Genomic DNA, 16342 nt, shown 5'->3' with positions numbered 1-16342 from the left:
TAACTGTAAATCATCAATGCAATTTTAGAATTTCATTATTAGAACCCACTATATCTGTTTTATTTCAGTCATCCAATATTGTTTTAGTTAAACCTTTCACAAGTAGACACGACTTAATTTTTATTTTCTCATCTCTAAAGTCAGATATAACTTTTATTTCGCTATTTTCTCTTTAAATCTGTAAGTTATTCAGAAGTATAGTCATCACTTCCCATACTTCTAAGTCTTCTTCTCTTTTCCACTTAATTTTTAGAGATTATGACCCTAATGAATAATCATAACATTTTACCATCATACTTTCTCCATTATACATATTTTTATTTTCTTATTCTTTAGTACAGTGAAAAGTGGTGCTATTTTTGTAATTCATCCCTTCCATTTCTGGACTTGAAATTAGAAGCACTTGTATGCCAACTTCATGGAAGGAAATGTCATAGAAAAGAGAGTATCAGGATTACTTGGTGAGAAAATGCCTCAGAGGAGGGTGAAAGTGTCTCTTTTTGGCGGTAGAGCAAGTGGCATTTTAGAGGAGAGAAGAAACAGATGGTGACTGAGAAAAAGGACATTATAATATCTCCTCTTTGTAGAATAAGCACTATTTTATCCTGAAAACCATAAGTTAATAATCAGTATGGTTGGCTAACTCCTAAGTGATTAACAAGCACCATAGACACTAGATGAAGTTCCTTAGTAATTTTAACCAGAAAAAAAAATCCATTTCATTTATCTTAAAAGGAAAAACAATTTAGAACTCAACTCAAGAACATTAAGCAATGCACATTAAAAATATTGAGAATTTGTATAGGTAGAGAGGTATAGAGTTTAAATTTATTATCAGAAATTACATGTTCTTTTGAGAATTGCTTACTTTCCTTCCTTTTCATAGTGGTAAGTGGAACATGCTGCTCTTTTAATCTGGATGAACTGATTTAACCCCTATGAAAACACTTTATGGAAAAATCTCAAATTTATAAAAATAGATCTACCATGTATTTCAGCAATTCCACTCTTGCTTTCCTCTGTTCATTGTGGCACTATTTACAATAGCTAAGTCATGGATACAACCTAGGTGCCCAAGGGCAGAAGATTGCATTAAGACTTTGTGGTGTATGTACACAAACAAAAGAAAACTTTTGTTCTCTGCAGTAATGGGTGGAAGTGAAAGGGAACTGAAAGGGCTTATGTGGAACAAAGTAAGTCAGAAGGGGTAAACTAAATGGTTTGGTTCTATTTGGAAAATAGAGAAAAAGAAACAAATTTTCATTATCTTTAAAAATCCCCTTGTTTAGTTTTTCACAATGACTGATATCTCCCTTAGGAGCTATCACCATCACCATAGTCCTCACCATTATAATCTATATCACATTATATATTATACATAAATTTATGCAGAACAACTTTAAATCCCCATTCCTTCTTGTCAATATTTCTGACGTGTTTTTTTTTTCCTGAATAGGCACAAATATCCTTAGAAATGGTGGATTTAATCTTTTGTAGTTCATTCATAATTTACAGTCACTTTCATTTACCTCATAATTTGTTCAAGTAATGATGTATATGTTTCGAATAATTTTCTCTGTAGAATATAAGATTTTTCGGGGCTCTCCCTGGTGGTGCAGTGGGTTAAAGCACTGCATTATGAAGATCTCTGAAGCTACTGCAGCATGCGTTTGATCCTTGGTGAAGGAGCTGACCCACATGAGGTGGCAGACCTCTTCTGACTGGCCCACTGCACACCTCAGCAGTGTACTATGTCAATCTGCTTGTTTGCTCCCCACTGTCTCTGGTGAATCCTTTCACCGCCCCTGCACCTCTGGCGTGAACTCCCATTCCGTAGGCATAAATAAATCTTAATACACACACACACACACACACACACATATAAGATTTTTCAGTGGTCTCTCATGGCATCCAGGATTTTTTATCAGTAGACTGATGCCAGGCAGATTCCACTTCCCACAAAGATCCACTGCTGTTTTTCTTCAAAATGATTCATTAACGCAGCAGATTGATATCAGTATTCACCATGATTACAACCACGAAGTAGTTCTTTTCATTCCAGAATCTTTACATTTTCTTCAAATTTATTTCTGTAACAATTTACTTCCTCCTAACATCTTCACTGTCTTTTTTTTTTCCTTCAATTTTTTCCAGTGTCTATATTTGAATGTTAGATTTCATTTGTTTATTTGATTTTTTTTCTTCCAAATACGTGTCAATATGCTTTATTTTTTGAGAAATTTATAGGCATACATTCTAGCCCTTCCAGTGAATTTCTCATTGTAGAAATCATAATTTTTTTCATTAAATATTTCTCCTCCCTTTTCTTCTACCTTTCCTCACTCTCTTCCCACACATTCCTACCTTATCCTCTTTCTTTTTCTTTTTTTCCTATTTACTCTCAGCAGTTAATTTCAAAACTTCCCTTCCTAAGATATCTTATTCTCCTTTATCTTCTATTTAGTTTTCTTCCAGTAGGTTGCTGTTGAACCTTAATGTTTATCTTTCGGTCTCCGAAAGATAAAGGACAATGGCAATGTTAAATTATTTAAATTTTAGAAAGATTTATTTTAGGTTAATGTCACTGACTTCTTTGGCTTTTTCATGATGATTGGTTTTACTATGATTCTGCCAGCCTGAAGAAATAAAAAAATAAAAAAATAAAGCCTTTTCCCTTTCATTTTTAAACACATTTGAGCACTTTCATGTTAAACATACCCATATACCCATTCAGTTTAATGTTAGTTATCAGCTTTAGTTCAAGACTCACTGTTTTCTCATTTAAAAAATTAGGTCTTAAAATGTTTTACTTTTTAACCTTTACTACTCTGTTTTTAAGCGTTTTACAATTATTTTTGAACAAACTTTATTCTCAATAATATACTTCTTTAGTAATCTGTTGAAAAATATAAATCTTTTTCTATTAATTAAGAGACATAACATCTCTCAAGTATATTGATTAGGTTTGCAGATTCTTTATTAATAGTTACGTAAACAGCAGTTCATTTTAATTTTATACACTTAGATGCTAAATGCTCATTATTTAAGTGAAATTTATAAAATTTTTAACTGAGTCAATGACATTTATTGAAAAAGTATAAGGACAAGTACAAATATTTATAGATCTGCACTTTTCTACAGTTACATTTTGAAAGATGTAATGATCTTAATTCTCAACTTTGTGGGTTGTTATTTGGTACACATCTTACTTTGAACTTTGAATAGATTTCAATAGTCACCTCTAAGCTCTGTGAAACAGGCCCAAGATGTGACTGCTCATATGAATTTTTATGAAAATTTTACCCAGTGAACTATGAGATAAAATTTATCATCACTGAGGCAAAAATGACATAAAGTGTAGGATACTGAAGTAGACAGATGGCAGAGTAAAGTTTCTATAAGCTGTCTCCAACAAGAATGTGGTATGAAAAAGCAACAAAAAAGAAGTTTCCTGAAATTAGTGTGATCTGCGCATTTTTGTATTTGAATTTTATACAAATGGCTTCATAGAATATTTTCTTTATTTTTACATATACATTTTCCTAAATAGCATGTACAATATAATTTTTAAAAGATTAACATAAAATATTATAAAATATTGTTTGAAGATACCTTGTTGATCAGAAAATTATGACATATTAGTATTTTTTTCATAAATAGAGAGAAAGTATATAGTGGAAAAAGGAGTCCATGAATAATCAGATAGTACAGAAAATGTAAAATGCTGTGGTTTGCTATTGAATTGCTGTAGCACAGAGATTTGTTATGTTATATGAATTTTATTATAAGTTCGCCCAGAAAGCAGAATTTTTATTTGAATTCTATTTTTTTTCTAGTAAAGATTTACTGTTAATGTAAGCTGGTAATATATGATTTCTTAGATTCATTAAAACAAATTTTAAATTTGTGACATAAAGCTAGTTTTTTTTTCAAAATACTTCTAGCACAATTTCAGTATGAATCTTATAAAATGCTTGATTTTTCTATTTTATTTATATTGTATTATGTTCCCCTTATTGTTGTTGAAACAGTGTTCATGTTATAATTAATAGTATATTTATAGAATTAATAGTATATTTATAGGGTAGTTGGAAAGGGCCTTAATGTTCTTACATATCAAATACCCCACTAATGATTAAATACCATCTTGAGCATCTAAAACATTTCCTAATAATTAATTATTTTGTTATTTTATTATTTTCATATTTCTTTAAATTTTACCATGTAGAATGTGTTTTATTTCAAATTATAAATTTTTGGTATGAGAATTTTGTAAGAATACATTTACTTATTAATGTCAGTGACATAATACATACATATGTACTTGATACTCAATAAAATTACAATACATGGATAATAGCCAGATGCTATTAAATTTAGCACTAGCATGTATATGAATACTAAAGGTGTGTAATATTTCTTAAAATCATTAGTCCCTCTTTCTCTCTCCTTCTCCTTATTGACCCTTAGGTAAATTGAATGGTAATTTCACTATGCTTCAATGATATCTCACAATTGCCTGAATAATTTAAATTCTCAATGCAGTTTGATATTCTGTAAAATCTTTAATTCTTGTTAGTCTGATTTTACAATCTGAGCTCTTTGTTGGACAAATCATTGACTATATAGAGTTCTTTGTTAGCACTTTCATGTGCAAGTCAGTATGTGGTCAATGAAGTAATCCATTTCTCTTAGTTCTTCAAAATTGCAGTTACTATTTACGAGAATTCCTTTAGGTATTGAATACAGAATGCTGGAATGAGCTGGCATGGCTTAGAAAAGTGTTTTCTCCAAGGTACTTATTCGTTATGGTGATAAAACTATCTTTTATGCCCCCTTCAGGTTGAGTCAGTTTTAGATCTTTTTCTTTCTGATGATAGCCTCTGACCTCCCCCTTTATCAGAACATTTACTTTTAAAATCTTACAAATTCTTTTTCTGCCTTTCCAGAGGCAAAGCATTTTGATTGTTTCCATGTCCTAATTGTTTTACAATCCTGAACTAATTTTCTTAAATGATCTGACTTCCATTTTTCTAAAGTGTAATCATAGATGACTACAGTGATTCCCCTTCCCCACTCCAGTTTCTGTGGCTAGCAGGACATTAACTTGGGGGAACTTTGACCAATTTGTAAAACTATAGATGCTAGGTAATAGGAACTATATTTTTGTTTGGTCAAAAGTAAATAACAGGGAGGGGATCCCACTCTCATTCCTTGAGACCTTTCCAGGATTTTATTTTATTTTATTTTAAAGACTTATTTGTGCATACAGAACTGGGGTACAGGCCAGAGCCTCAGTGGTGGTGAGAGGCTTCACCAGAGACAGAGTGGGGAGCAGAACAGGCAGACTGACGAAGTACACTGCTGAGGGGAGCAGCGGGCGGGTCGGAAGAGGTCTGCCATGCCATGTGGTCACCTCCAGGGCAGGTGGGAATCAAACTCATGTAGAAGTGGCTTTAGCTTCTCAGTGCTGTGCTTTAACCCGCTGTGCCACCAGGGAGGGCCACCAGGTTTTTATTTTTTTAGAATTTGTCTTCACTGAGATATGGCCAAGAAATTTCCTCCAGAAATTAAGTATTAATTTCCTCAAGAAATTAAGTACGATTATAATTTGATACAGCCAACTATTTTGTAGGGGTATATGTTAAGTAAACAAACAGTACAGCAAAAAGATGCATGAACTTCCATTTCCATTCAAGATTATTCACTATAAGCCAGCTATAGAAATAACCTGTCAATTGTGTCAGTGAATCGATGAATGAGTTAAAAATGACATCACATCGAGTGTGTGTGAAGGAGTGAGGGTGAGAAGTCAAGGCACCTAAGTAAATAGAGGTTTGCTTGATTGGTGCCATTAGCCAGATGCTATTAAATTTAGCACTAACAGAGCTATAGGCCTTTAACACCTGGTATCCCAGATGTATGCGTGTGGGGGTGAGTGACTCTTTGTGTGTGTGTGTGTTGACATGTTCACCCCCCCTTACTTTTTATTAAAACATGATTCTTTTTGGAGATCTTTTCAGAAGGAGGAGCTTAGATGCCTTAAATTGAGTTATAGCCAGTTTACTTATCATATACTTTGAATCCAGGAGTAAGTATCATATATATCCTCTGCTACTATTGTGCAAAAATACCACTACATTCAATTGGATAGCTGTCTATACCCCCTACTCCTCTGGAGAACACCCAAGGTGCCATGGTGCACGGTATCACATTTTTGTTCTAAAACTTTGCCGTAGGTCTGTGAAATTTAGCTCCTTTACAGATTGCAGAAACTGAGATCCATTCAGTCTGAGTTCTATGAAGGGAATTGTTGACAGAGTACCCAACTTCCTTTTGGCCCTAGACCAGGCAGTAATATATTTTAGGTGTCTTGTACCTTTAGCGATTTGAAATATGGCAATAGGTTGGTATGAGTGGCATAATCTGTGCCTGTCCTGGAATGTTGAGGCAAGTGTTTGGAGAAACCATGTCTCAGGTTTGTAGGAAGGGAAGAAAATGAAGGATGACTAGATGACTAGGGCACTGAACAACACGAATTGTTATAAAGCAGACTCTCATTTAGGTCAACTGCCAATCAGACTGACATTCCTTCTTTTCTGATTTTAGAATAAAATTGTACTTTTAGTTGTGGTTATCCTAAGGAACTAAGCAGGTATACTATTGGGATGTGTTGTGCAACCATCCAAAATCGGGAAAGCTCATTGTTGATTTGGGCAAATGGAAAGAGAAGTTTGGAGTCTTCAGTATCTCTAACATGCCTTTAAGGCTGAATTAGGATATTGGGCTCAGAGGCAGATCAACAGGCAGGAAGACAAATAGGAAGCAGCTGACCCTCCTAGCACCATCAAATCTCCCTTTTCCCCCCTAGCCCTCTCTCACCTCACCCCATTCCTGGACCCAAGTGTTTGTATTTATGTATATACACATTCTGAGCTCACTGGCTCTTTGGTCCACTTGTCTGACATTACAGATGTGCATGCTCCACCTCATGGTTCCAAGTGCCTCTTGCAATCACAGAGTATCGTGTGTGGGTAATGAAACCTGGGAGGAAAGCAAAGAGGCTGGCTGTGGGAGGCAAAAAAGAACTTGTATACCCCAGTACAACAGTTCTAGTCCAGAAGCATTCCTCAGTTCCCTGGATCTTTTAGTTTCCTGGAAGGTGCTGATTTTAGCCCATACATGCACAGTCTTCTCTCTTGTTATATATAGTTTAGGCAGTCCCAACCTTAGAGTCTTTGAGCCACAGCCTTTCAATCCCTGAGAAAGATGCCATTGCACTGTGACATTGAGTGGAGAATGGGATTTGCAAGGAAATAGGAATTTGCTTTGTTGGTTCTGTGAGCCAGATTCCTAGAAGGGGAGGGGACTTGCTGCATCCGGAGTACCCAGGTGATTCTTATCCCACACTTAATGTCCTCTTAGTTTGCCTGGGGTCCTCAGAAACGGAGCTACCTCTGGGAAGTATGGTTGTGCTGTAGCACTTGGGGTTCTGATTCACAACACCCAGTTATCTCTGAAGCTCAAGGCAGGCCAGTCATCCTCTCTCAGGCCCCACCAGAACCTCAGTCCTGCCAGGAGTAATAACTGATGCTACAAACGCATGTAAGTACCTTTTCTCCTTCCTTCCTCCTCTTCTTTAGTTTACTGAGTGTGTAAAAGAGTGAGTAAGTGGCTGCCTTTGTGTGTGTGTGTTTATATTAATTTGCACATACTTCTTATTTTATTTTATTTTTTTCCAATCACTTGTGACAATGGTCCTCATTTGACTAAGCACTTTGCTCTATTCCATTATAGAAGATAGGGAGCTTAACGCTCCCTACATACAATCAGCTCTGGGCTGTGTACTCATCAGTGTATCTTGGGTTCCTGGAGTAAGAACTGTTTTTGTTGTTCCATGTTTACTTGTTATTGCTTGGACATAACATGTGTTGTAAATGTCATTACATTCAGTGAATTAGCCTCCCTGGTCTCCTTGTGAGAATTTCTACTCTGCTATAACTCAGGGTTATTTTTTAAGACATTTGATGTGTGTCTGAAATGTAGTGCCTGTCCCACTAGGTTGTGAGTTTGTGTGTGTGTGTGTGCTGTAAACACATTTATTGCAGGAAAGTTCAATAACAGATTATGACTATCCTCTTCAAGCATCCATGTAAGCTGTCTCTGGTCTGTCTGTGTAATGACAATTTTCCTTATTTTATGCTTTATAATTTTGTACTGTACTGCTTAAGTTTGAAGATAGTGTTTACTAGTGAATCATTAAGGGGGGGGTGGAATAGAAGTTTGAGTTTGATCCAATTTGTATACTTATTCTTAAATATTAAAAAAATACATCTATGTCATAACTCTTTCAATTATGTCTTATTATAAGTGAAGAGAATTGGAATTCTGTTATGGCTTTAGCTTCTCTATCACCAAAATACTAAAACCTTGATCTAATTCATGTATTTTTGACATGGTAAATGTCACTGTCATCCTTTTAATAGCTTAGATTTTAAATTTGTCGTATTGTATTGAGTTCTCTCTTTAAAATACTCATATTGTTTATTATTTCTGTCAAGAATTTTGAGACTAATTTTCTGCATGGCTACTGAAAAATTAGCCAGGGGATTTAGAAGTAAAAGAGTAAAGAAAAGTAAAAGCCTACTTTATGAGTGCAAAATACTGAGTTTTGTTTTTAAAAAAAGGTAAACAAAGCCAAAAACAACAACAACAACAAAAAAACAAAACAAAAAGATACCTCTAATTTGTGAATGAATAAAAAAAGAAGTATATCAAGAGCTGACTTCACTTAAAAACTTGTATAGTTGTAAGAGGCAGGTGATTAGGAAATGGACAAGTGGCCTTTTTCAAACATGACTTGAGCTTTCTGAGTTCTTGTTATGGCTTTTGCCCAGGGACTGTGCAGGGAATTCAGGATGACAGGCAAACATGAAAGATACGTGCTGTGTAACTTCAGAAATCTTACAGCTACTTGGTATCATTGCACATGCCATGCAGAAGTATACTTCTCGCTGACCTCAGAGTTATTGAGAATTTTTATCTCATACTCCTGTTTCACTGTTTTCCAGTTTCAAATTTTATCATTCTTATAGATAACACAGTATGGAGTTATCCCTTAATTCTCATATGTATCTCCTCCACGAAAATCTAATCAAAACCTGTCAAATTTTTCACCTTTTCTATGCCTGTTCTTTATAGATATTAGAAGCAGAAAAAATATATTATTTGGGACCAGGAATCATTTCAGATTTACAAAGATGATTCACAGTTATGTCCCCATAACTGCTTTTGATCGATAAATAATGATAATGTTGCTGTTATCTCAGTAACTTGTAATGATAATGTTGCTGTTAATCTCAGTAACTTGTATGTTTGTTCTCACTAATGTTAATTTTATGGTGTAAAAACTAGAGGAGAAACAACGTATCTATCATGTTTTCCAGCGTAGGCATTGAGAGATGGAGATGGGAATTGTCATTTTGGAAATATTATAGGTAGAAAAAGGGTACTTTTCACCTCTGTTGCAATAACTCAGGAACAACTGGAAAATGTTCTTTAACTGGAACAAAAATCAACCTGCAGGCAAGTCTAGGCATACAAATTTCATTATGAATGAGATCTACAAAAAAGGTGTGATTGACTGGAAACAGTGGCCTATAATGAAAGATCTCTCAGAAACCTCACTTAGATTTCCTACCACAAAGAATAAAATACAAACCACATGCTGAGGTCACATATCTGAGTAATGTGATAGACTTTGCAATATAATATTATTGACATTGATTTATTAATATTGATTTCTACGCTGTACAGCAAAGTTGAAGCTATTTTCTTTGCCTTCTTTCCTAAACAGATCAAAGTATAAATAGTGAATTATAGATTGTTAGCTGTCTTGATATTTGACAAACTTCAACAGTGCAAAATTTTCAATGTCATATTTCATCAACAGTAATTAATTGTTTTAAGTGTGTTTTCCAATAAAACTTAGTCATTTGACATTTAAACATTGTAATAGTAAGAAGAAATATGTGTTGAAATTGAAAATTGTAAGACTTAAATTACATCGAATAGTTTTGTTATTTTCAAAATGAGAAACTTAAGCCTAACAATTTAAAAAATATTATAAATATTTGCCATCATTATGGCATCTCTTATGTTAATTTAGTATTTAGCATTTTTTTTCTCAATGAAATTGTTGTTTTAGAGAAAAGTAAATTTTAATTTTTCTGTTTGTCTTTTAACATTTAAACAGAGAAAATTATATGAACATTGTTGTGTTTTCAAAATCTACCAGAGGTATATTACATGAACCAGTTACTATTTATCATTACATATGATAAGATTAACTACTTTTTAAATGACCAAAACATAAATTTTATAAATTAAAAAAAACTCTTAGTAATACATTATGTGTAATTAAAGGACATAAGATATTACATTATGGTAATAATTTTATGTATACAATTAGAGTTTCATAGGAATAGCCTTCCATAAAAAAACTGCTGACTTTCTAAAGAAAGTAAGTGAGCACTTGATAAGTGATACTAATGAATACTGTCTCATAGTCCTTTCATTAATTTTGGTAAAATTTCTCCCTATTGCCGCTATTCAGCAATCTCATACATAATCCATTTTCGTATTTCTCTCCACCAAAACCTGTTCCTGTATTACACAGCTATTGGTAGCCTGGTGCCCTAATCTATCGAATCTACCTTTATGGAATGGACTTAAATTGTTTATCAATCTCTAATTCCTCTCCCCTAGGTAGAAATGTATTGTGTTTATGACTCAGTTTTTAAGGACTTATACTTGGTTGGTAATAATTAGCTAACCTCTTTACCTATTCTTTCATGTTAACCTAAGATAGTATTATAGTTCACTAGATTGTTAATTTCTTAAGAGGAATCCCAATATTTATATATTTATGTTACTGGTACGTACCTGAGTGAATCTTTCATAGGCACTTCTCTATAAATATGTAATTCTATGAAAATAGCAATATTTGATGCCTTCCTAAGTTTTACAAGGTTTTTCCAAAGAATTTACTGTCTGTTAAAAAGTAGGAATGCCTGCCTATGCAAATTTGATCCAATAAAATTTAAGTCTTGTATCCATACTTCCCTCTGCATCAGCAGTATGTGTTTTTTGTACCATTGTATTTCCAGTGTCAAATATGAATATGAATCAGTCTCTCTAAATAGCATAATTAATATGTCACTACCTAAATGAAATTACTTAGTTTTATACAAAGGTGATTTCAAGGAGCTCACGTATAAATGTGTCTGCAAACAAGACAAGATATCAGCTGTAAATATTTCTTGTAATAAATAACTCTGAATTACATGAGATAATTTGAAAGTATCTAGCATTATAGAGTTGACTGGATTGACTGTTAGAAAATCTATCACTAAGAAATTAATTGGAAGCTGTATAGTTACTCATAGTTGTTCTACTTATGTCATTAAGTCAACCAAAATTACTGGACCACAAAATGAACATTCTAGTTATTTGGGTAGACTCATCTGAATGGAAATGATTATGCATTGATCAAATCAGGTTCTCTAGGGTTTGGCGGTTATGAGAACTGTAATGCTTGAATTCACCACATTTTTTGTTGATTCGTTAATTCTCAGTCTATCTTTTTTCTCCCTAATTCAGAATTCACTGACTGCAACTGACTTTTAGAAGCAATACTTGTCTCTATTTTTATCAGTTTTATTAGACTTTACCCTGAAACAAAGATTTGGATATGGTATTGGAATTTTCAGGATGAAGCAACTATAGAAATGATGGTATTTCATACACATACACATACACACACACACACATATATATATAATACTTTTTTTTTAATATTGGATTTATTAAATTTTATTTAAACCACTTGGTGCTGGCTATTTTGTCCAGGTAGCTTTTGGAAAAATAAAAGATGGACAGTCAATATATTTGAAATATAATTACATAAGAATATCTTAACTGAATTTTAAGACTGTTTCTTGTTTTTCAAAACAGTGTTGCATTTAGCTAATTTTAAAACATGTACAACTTCATGTCTTACTGTATCATTAGAATATCTCTTTTTTTTTAGTGATTTCACTATTTTTTTTTTTTAAGATTTATTTGTGCATACAGAACGGGGGTGCAAGCTAGAGGCTCAGGGGCGGTGAGAGGCTTCACCAGCGACAGAGTGGGGAGCAGAACAGGCAGACCGACGAAGTACACTGCTGAGGGGAGCAGCGGGCGGGTCAGGAGAGGTCTGCCTCACCATGTGGATCACCTCTGGGGCAGGCGGGAATCGAACTCATGCGGAAGTGGCTTTAGATTCTCAGTGCTGTGCTTTAACCCACTGCGCCACCAGGGAGGGCCAAGAATATCTCTATTTTTTTTTTTTTTTAAGAAAAACAGGCACTAATATTTAGTTCTTCCCCAACTGTTATTGCCAATGTAACAGTTGAAATAAATCATGAAACTAAGAAGACAATTTTGATAATTATATTTACAAACCAAAGGGTAAAAAAAGAAAATACACACAATGTGACAGACATCCAGAGCTTTCCCTATATGTATATGTGTGTGTGTGTGTGTGTGTGTGTGTGTATGGGGCAATTTTCCAGTATAATAGTCACATTTAGACAGTATATACATACATACATAGATTCATACATACATGCATTCATACACACACACACACACACATATTTATATACTGGAAATTTGCCAACACAGAGTTAAATGCATTATAGTAGGATGGCAGTGAAAGAGTCTAGAAGTTAAGTTCCTAGACACAATTTGAAGACACTTAACCCTGGATTTTCTGGGTGGTTAGGATATCTTCTGTTCTAGTGAGAAGACTGTTTGTGGGCTTCTGTATGTGAAGGCCATTAAGATGAGAATTGGTCAACAGAATGATTCAATCAGGATTAGAAGTTCCATACTTTCTGTCAACATATTCCTGTCTTCCTGGTGGTAGGGACAAAACAGCCAACTGGAAATGGGGTAAATAATTGATCATGACTATATGATGGAGTCTCCATAAAACCCCATGAACAAAGGGGTTTGGAGATCATCCACATTGGTAAGGTTGGTAAAGTTATTGTCAGTGTGGCAGGCCCCATTCCATTCATTCCATGCCACGTTCATCTTTTCTTTTTAACTATTCCTGAGCTTTCTGCATTATGATAAATCAATAAATGCAAATAAATATTTTTCCTAGCTTGTGCATTATTCTAAAGTGTCAAACCCAAATATGGGCTTGAGGGAACCCCTGATTTATAGCCAGCTGTTGAAAGTATTGGAGTTCTAGACTTGTAATTGGCATCTGAAGTGAAGACAGTATTATGGGACTAAGCCCATAAGCTATAATCTGAGACTATATTGATAGAGGTGTGTGAGAACTGAGCAGAATTTTTGGACAATGCTTGGTATCTGCAGAGAAATGGAGAATTACTTGGTTTCAGAAATGTGAGTACAGAAAACTGTTACATGTAGATGAAATGTACTGGGTGGTGAAAGTGTGATAATATAGTAATCATTCATAAAAATTTAATTCTTGAAAAACCTTTACCTAAAAAACTTTACCTAAAAATAATTAACAAGTTTATTCATAATTACTATACATTTGAACTGATGAAAATTATTCACAAAAGCATTTAACTTGGAGTAATGATTTATATCCTTGCACATATGCTACTAAATTACACAGAAATAAAAAAGAAAAACTGCCAATATCAGAGCTCCAGCTCTTTCCCATTGAAATTATTTATATATGTTACTTTTAATATGTTTTATAATTTTCTTGGGCAAAATCCATGGAAGTATGAAATTTCTTCCCAATATACAGTCTTGTGGGATATTCCATCCTGAGCCTCTCACAGTAGAAGCTCCTGGTTGCATTAGAACTGGTCCAGGAGTTGATCTTCTGCTCTGAATCTGATGCAAAGGCAGATTCTGTCTAATACAGCTGACTGATCACCTATTTCTTTGGAGATATATTTAAATTTTTCCCTAAATTTTCTGTATTTCTTTCAACCTTTTTATAAATTATAATTATGCAATGTATTTTTTTGTGATCAAGAAAATATCCTAGTTCTTCACATATAAACTTATTTCTTTGGGTATAATTTCTCATGCAGGTAAATTTTGGAATTGGCCAATTTCCATGAAATATGTTGGGAAATTAACAAAAGTGCATTATATTTACAGATAAGTTACAATATTTAGGAAATATACTAAAACTGCATTCAGTAATACTGTGTGTGTCCTTATATCTTCAGAGATGTTACATTTGCTCTATTAAGTTTCCTTTTATGTTTTAGAGTATGTTATTAGATACATTTTCATTTTTTTATTGTGAATGGGAACATTTACTTCACTTTATAGCGTCTTGCTGGTGTGAAGAAAAAATGTATTGATTTTTGTTTTTTGACATTGCAGTTAATTTCCTTGTGGTATTCTTACAACTAATCACTTTCCAGTTAATTGCCTTGGATCCTCTTGTTAGAACATCCAAATTTCTGCCAATGATAAAATGCCCCTGTTTACCCCCACACAAATACTTCTGTAAAATGTACCTTTATCCACAGAGCAAAGAGATAGCTACACCCTAATAACTGCTCTGCCATAGGAAATGACCTTTCTCAGGTATATTGATATCTGAAGTTCTTCTGCTAAGGCAGTAGATGCAATTGACCATTCCCTACTTACATTTTAAGTATTTAGTCCATCCTGATTCTTTTCTATGATACTATTTGTCTATTGTGTCCTTCCTCATATATATATTTTTTAAAGATTTACTTATTTGTGCATACAGAACTGGGGTACAGGCCAGAGGCTCAGGGCGGTAAGAGGCTTCACCTGAGACAGAGTGGGGAGCAGAACAGGCAGATCGACGAAGTACACTGCTGAGGGGAGCAGCGGGCGGGTCAGGAGAGGTCTGCTACGCCATGTGGTCACCTCCGGGGAAGGCGGGAATCAAACTCATGCGGAAGAGGCTTTAGCTTCTTAGTGCAGTGCTTTAACCCGCTGCGCCACCTGGGAGGGCCGTCCTTCCTCATATTTTTATCCAGTTGTACTAAAATACAGTGCCCCTGTGCATCCAAGGAAATGCTTTCTTATTCAGATGAACACTTCCATTAGGCCTATTCCATGTTCATCAAAGTCACTACATCCATTTCTTAGTTAAGAATATCTATTTACCCCCCTATTTGGGAAGAATGTGAATGATCCTGAGAAATTCTCAAATATTCCCTGTTTTATTCTTAATTCTCAATTTCTGAATTTTATCAGTGACAGCTGATTTAAATATTTCATAGTCTAAATTAAATTATAAGTTTCCCTTATATATCCTTTCCAGTTTGCAGTCGACATTAATGAACCTTAATGATTACAGCACTATGATACGTCCTAACTTTATTTGGAGTCTGTAACATGGAAAATATATTTTATTATGCCTTTTTTGTTTAGTTCACATTTGTTGCTACATTCATTATGCTTACGTTTGTCATGGATACATATTCTTATATTAATTTAGACAGTTGGTATATATTTTGATATCTATTGGTGATTTGTCTTATTTCTTAAATTGTATTTAAAAATTGGCACCATTGGGCTCTCCGTGGTGTTACAATGGGTTAAAGCACCACATTATGAAGCTCTCTGAAGCCACTGCAGCACGAGTTTGATCCCTTGCCAGGGAGCTTACCCACATGGCTTGACAGACCTCTCCTGACCCGCCTGCTGTTCCCCTCAGCAGTGTATTTCAGAACATCTGCCTGTTCTGCTCCTCACTCTTAGCTCTAGTTAAGTCTCTCACCCACAACACCTCTGTCCTATACCCCAGTTCTGTAAGCATAAATAAATAAGTGTTTAAAAACAATGGCACTATTAGACAAGAGTAACTTGAAAGTGCTTTTAAATATTACCACCTCTCTGACACTTTATAGCTACTTCTTTCTTATAGTTTTTCATTTTACTTTACTTGAATATACAGCAATATGGGATAATGCTGTGTTTTTATATTTTATACAAATAGCAAATTGCTATGCTTATATCAGTAACCTGAAATGGCATTTCAAAATTGAAATATATCTTTATTTTTTAAAACTTAGAGAAGACTTAGTTCTAAAAAATGCTTTAAAATAGTATTTTCGATGTGAAAAAATAACAAGTAAATTGCTATGTAAATATACAGTATCATGCCAGAAAAGTTTGCAAAAATATGATACTAAATTTGAAAATATTGTACATGTTTAGAGTTTGTCCATTTCTTTTAGTTGTTTCAACTTACTAGCATACACATGTTCATAACAATCTCTTTTGTTCTTCTGAATTTCTGTAACTT

The sequence above is a fragment of the Condylura cristata genome, unplaced genomic scaffold (assembly GCF_000260355.1).
Source record: "Condylura cristata isolate star-nosed mole 26May11 unplaced genomic scaffold, ConCri1.0 scaffold00010, whole genome shotgun sequence".
In the NCBI taxonomy this organism is placed as follows: domain Eukaryota; kingdom Metazoa; phylum Chordata; class Mammalia; order Eulipotyphla; family Talpidae; genus Condylura; species Condylura cristata.
This window is presented reverse-complemented; position numbering follows the sequence as displayed.